The sequence below is a fragment of the Amblyraja radiata genome, chromosome 5 (genome assembly GCF_010909765.2).
Source record: "Amblyraja radiata isolate CabotCenter1 chromosome 5, sAmbRad1.1.pri, whole genome shotgun sequence".
NCBI lineage: Eukaryota > Metazoa > Chordata > Chondrichthyes > Rajiformes > Rajidae > Amblyraja > Amblyraja radiata.
In genome coordinates, this window is record NC_045960.1 from 104,859,411 (window position 1) to 104,865,165 (window position 5,755).

At 46.8% G+C, this 5,755-nt stretch overlaps 1 non-coding gene across 1 annotated transcript; it reads left to right on the forward strand.

Moving 5' to 3' along the window:
- The first annotated feature begins 4,483 nt into the window (after positions 1-4,483).
- trnal-caa lies at positions 4,484-4,597 on the forward strand. The gene is made up of 2 exons: positions 4,484-4,521; positions 4,563-4,597. It is a non-coding gene; the product is annotated as a tRNA-Leu (tRNA).
- The last annotated feature ends 1,158 nt before the right edge of the window (positions 4,598-5,755 follow it).

The window sequence follows — 5,755 nt, forward strand, 5'->3', positions numbered from 1 at the left end:
GGTCAGCATGGACCCAGTGGGCCAAAGGGCCTGCTTCTGAGCTGTATGTCTAATGTCTAAAGTTGACGCTGGCCCGGGAGCAATCTTAATCCAGAACTAATTTACCCTGTAACCTAATCTCCATATTGTAGATCAACCATATTAATCTCTGTCAATATAGCCTTCACCACATATATTATGCAGGATACACATTCCACCATGTAATCCAGTCCGGGATTTGAGTAAGGGATGCAGTTACTGATAACAGCCTGCTCGTCCCTAGCTCGCCAGTCTGTCGGATGATGCAACAAGTGCAACAGTATATATCGTTCTCTCTGCATAGGTTTTAATAAATGCTTTGTGGTTCACCTAATACTTTGTAATGGTTTAATTACAAAACACCCATATTTTTATTAAGATTCCCCCAGATTCACCTACCCATCTACTCAATAAGGGCAATTTACAATACTTACTGAATAGTGAAAGGCCTGGATGGAGTGGATGTGGAGAGGATGTTTCCACTAGTGGGAGCGTCTAGGATCACAGGTCAGAGCTTTAGAATTAAAGAGCGTTCCCTTATGAAGGAGATGAGGAGGAATTTCTTTAGTCAGAGGGTGGTGAATCTGTGGAATTCATTGCCACAGTAGGCTGTGGAGGCCAAGAAAATTGGTCTTTTTTAAGGCAGAGATTCTTAGCTGCACAAAAATGCTGGAGAAACTCAGCGGGTGCAGCAGCATCTATGGAGCAAAGGAGATAGGCAACGTTTCGGGCCAAAACCCTTCTTCAGATAGATTCTTGATTAGTACAGGTGTCAGGGGTCATGGGGAGAATGTATAAGAATGGGGTTAGGAGGGGGAGATAGATCAGTCATGATGGTGGAGGTGATTGGCCAAATGGCCTAATTCTGCTCCTATCACATGAACTTATGATCTTATGAGCTTATTCACCAATCGACTTGCATGTTTAGTTTAGTTTAGTTTATAGATACAGCACGGAAACAGGCCCTTCGGCCCACCGGGTCCGTGCCGACCAGCGATCCCCACACATTAACACTATCCTACGCCCATTAGTGACAATTTTTACATTTACCAAGCCAATTAACCTACAAAACTGAACATCTTTGTAGTGTGGGAGAAAACTGAAGATCTCGGAGAAATCCCACGCAGGTCACGTGTAGAACGTACAAACTCCATACAGACAGCAACCGTAGTCGGGATCGAACCTGGGTCTCCGGTGCTGCATTTGCTCTAAGGCAGCAACTCTACCGCTGTGCCACGGTGACCGTGTCTTTGGGATGTGAGAAGAACCAGAACTCATAGTCGGAGGAGGTGCTTTGCAAACTCCACAATAACAGCACTGGGCTTGTGAACTCAATCAATCCGTTCCATGCCCTTGTGGGAAGTCAATGATCTCTTCAATACACTAAAGTGTATCTCTTCAATACACTGTACGTCCTTAGACTGTGGGAGGAAACTGAGGATCTCGGAGAAAACCCACGCAGGTCACGAGGAAAACGTACAAACTCTGTACAGACAGCACCCATAGTCTGGATTGAACCAAGATCTCTGGTGTTGTAAGGCAGCAACTCTACCGCTGCACCACCGTGCCATCCAGTGCTGGAGTAGTTTTAGTTTTAGTATTTAGTTTTGTTTATTGTCACGTGAACCGAAGTGCAGTGAAAAGCTTTTTGTTCCGTGCTATTCTGTCGGTGGATAGACTATACATGATTACCATCAAGCCGCCTACAGTGTACTGATGCAGGATAAAGGGTACAATATTTAGTGCTTGATAAAGTCTAGTTAAGCCTGATTAAATATAATGCGAGGGTCTAACTCAGAGTAGCTCAGTTAGTCAGGCAGCATCATTGAAGAACATGGATAAGTGTCGGGTCGGGACCCTTCTTCATGCTAACGTTACCCAATCCAACATGTCACCTATCCATGCTCCCCACAGATGTTGCTTGACCCACGGAGTTACTCAAACATTTTGTGACCCATTCTTTTCAAAGTCAGGGGACGACAGATGGCACAATGGGCTAAGTGTTCGGCTGGCAACCGGAAGGTAGCCGGTTCGAATCCCGCTTGGAGTGCATACTGTCGTTGTGTCCTTGGGCAAGACACTTCACCCACCTTTGCCTGTGTGTGAATGTGTGTGAATGTGTGTGAGTGATTGGTGGTGGTCGGAGGGGCCGTAGGCGCAGATTGGCAGCCACGCTTCCGTCAGTCTGCCCCAGGGCAGCTGTGGCTACAGAAGTAGCTTACCACCACCGAGTGTGACTGAGGAGTGAATGAATAATGCGATGTAAAGCGCCTTGAGTATTAGAAAGGCGCTATATAAATCCCATCCATTATTATTATTATTAAATTCATTTGTCTGTTTTAGATTCCCGGAAGAAAAAAACACTCACATACACATTAAAACAAACAAACATTAATAGTGTAAAAGAACAAAACCAATGCCCGCGTTGTAGTTTGGAGCTTATTTGGAGGTTGTAGTGTTCAATAGCCTGATGGCTGTCGGGAAGAAACTGTTCCTGAACCACTTTTCAAGCTCCTATATCAAACGGAAGTCACGGTGGCGCAGCGGTAGAGTTGCTGACAGCAAATGCAGTGCCGGAGACACGGGTTTGATCCCGGCTACGGGTGCGGGTGCTGTCTGTACGGTGTTTGTACGTTCTCCCCGTGACCTGCGTGGGTTTTCTCCGAGATCTTTGGTTTCCTCCCACACTCCAAAGGCGTACAGGTTTGTAATTGGCTTGGCAAATGTTTTTAAAAATTGGCCGTGGTGGGTTAATGTGCGTGGATCGCTGGTCGGCGCGGACCCGGTGGGCCGAAGGAACTGTTTCCACACTGTATCTCTAAACACAAAAAGCTGGTGCAACTCCGCGGGTCAGACAGCATCTCTGGAGAAAAGGAATAGGGTTTCGGGTCGAGACCCATCTCTCTGAAGAATTACAACTTACAACCCAGCGGTACGTATATTGATTTCTCTAACTTCAAGTAGCCCTTGCAACCCTCTCTCCATCCCTCCTCCACCTAAGTCATGCAAAATCATCTTGTTGAGTCTCATGTTGAAGAAAGAACAACAGATGCTGGAAAAATCGAAGGCAGACAAAATGCTGGAGAAACTCAGAGAGTGAGGCAGCATCTATGGAGCGAAGGAATAGGTGACATTCTTGCTTTCTCCTGCCTTCCCCTTCCCTTCCCAGCTCTCCCACAGCCCACTGTCTCCGCCTCTTCCTTTCTTCGTCCAGCCTCCCCCCACCCCCACATCAGTCTGAAGAAGGGTCTCGACCCGAAACGTCACCTATTCCATCGCTCCATAAATGCTGCCTCACCCGCTGAGTTTCTCCAGCATTTTTGTCTACCTTTGTTGAGTCTCATTGATTGTAAAGATGCCGTCTGACCCTCTGAGTTTTACTCCAGTTTTCTGTGTCTATCTTCGGTTTGAACCAGCACCCGCAGATCCTTCCTTTATCTAAACTCTCCTATTAAAACAGAATCTGGTTGTTTTTCATAATACGCTGACATTTCCCCCTCCGAATGAGCAGGGGATCACTGATTTGTGTGATGAAAAATTCATACTATTGATTGGTACGGGGTGAACAAAAAGCCCTTGAAGGTTACCGCAGATAACAGCCTCACTTCAGCTAAAGAAAATAACAGCATGTCAACAGCAATTACCTTTACAAGAAGCGAACGCAGTAAACAGGCTCACGTGACTTTTTTCTCAAGCATTCCAGTTTATAATGGGGAAGCATTTATCTTATTCTGTAGAAGTGCTGTCGACAGTGTTTCTCCTTTGCCAATGGCAGCAGACTTTTGGGAGAAAAAAAATCCAATTTAGTTAGGGGAGTAAAAGAAACTTAGAAAAAATCAAAGAAAGAAAACAAAAATTGACTTTAATTTGATCTAATTGACTGTGGGGGGGAATGAAGACAATTAGATAATGCATCTTAATGAATTAGCTTTAGAATCCATTGCTCCTGAGGGAGATCGCGACCTGCTTATGGATGAAGAGTTTGGATGACTGCAGGAAGATGTGCCGGTTTTCTCAGGGCTGACCACCTTGAGATAACAGAGGCTTTCGATCTTGTTTTTGATTCACTCGAGGCCAGTCGGCAGGGCGTGTGGACATCTGCTCGGTGAACGTTGCTCAGTGTCAGAGGTTACGGGGAGAAGGCAGGGGAAGGGGGTTAGAATCAGAATACATTTCAGAATCAGAATGTGTTTATTGGCCAAGTATGTACACACACACAAGGAATTTGCTTTGGTGCTAAGTTTAGTTTAGTTTAGAGATACAGCACGGAAACAGGCCCTTTGGCCCACCGGGTCTGCGCCATCCAGCAATCCCTGTACATTAAATTGTTCCTTAGGTGTTAACATGCGGGGATCGCTGGCCAGTGCGGGCTTGGTGGGCCGAAGGGCCTGTTTCCACGCTATATCTCTCATCCAATCGCCAGTCATTCTGGAAATGAAGACAATTCATTAGATGTACAGTAGATGTCAGAATGGCCGAGTGGTCTAAGGCGCCAGACTCAAGGAATAAAGTCCTTCTGCATTGAAGCGGGTGTTCTGCACTCCAACTGGAGGTGTGGGTTCGAATCCCACTTCTGACATACACTTTGCTATATTTAAGAGGGAGTTAGATGTGGCCCTTGTGGTTAAAGGGATCAGGGGGTGTGGAGAGAAGGCAGGTACAGGATACTGAGTTGGATGATCAGCCATGATCATATTGAATGGCGGTGCAGGCTCGAAGGGCTGAATGGCCTACTCCTGCACCTATTTGCTATGTTTCTATTAACACTATCCGACACCCACTAGGGACAATTTTTACATTTACCAAGCCAATTTACCTACAAACTTGTACATCTTTGGAATGTGGGGTGGAAACCGAAGATCTCGGAGAAACCCCACGCAGTTCACGGGGAGAACGTGCAAACTCCATCCAGACAGCAACCGTAATCGGGATCGAACCCGGGTCTCCGGCGCTGCATTCGCTGTAAAGCAGCAACTCTACCGCTGTGTCGCCGTGCTTTGCTCGCTCATGGTAATAACACGATATACCGCAGACAATTAAAAATAAAACATTATAATTTAAACATGTGAATATAAAGTACCAGGGTGAAAGGCAGCTACAGACTTTTGGCTGTTGAGCAGAGTTACTGCTCGTGGGAAGAAGAGCTACTGAGCGTAGGAGGGAGAGATAGATCAGCCATGATTGAATGGCAAAGAAGACTTGATGGGTCCAATGGGCTAATTCTGCTCCTATCCCTTATGACTATGATTTTGTGAACGGAGAGCTAAGTGACATTTTCCCCCCTGGAAAATTCCCGGAGGAATTGTCTTCATTTCCCGAATGTTTGCCGATTGGATGAGAGATACAGCGCGGAAACAGGCCCTTCGGCCCACCGAGCCCGCACCGGCCAGCGATCCCCGCATGTCAACATTGTCCTACACACACAAGGGTTTGTGTAGGACAGCGGGGAAACCCAAGACCCCGGAGAAAACCCACGCGGGTCACGGGGAGAACGTACTGGAGAGTCACAGGCTGAAGAGGAAACCTGACAGGGGATAACATTGTGAGAGGCAGAGAAAGGGTAGACAGTCAGAACCTTTTTTCCCAGGATGGAAATGCCAAAGACTGGAGAGCATAGCTTTAAGCTGAAAGGGACGACATTTGAAGGACACTAGACCAGGTGCGGACCCATTGGGCTTGTCCCCCAAGGCAATATTCAACCACTGACCCATGGCCCCCAACTGCACAGGCGTGGCTG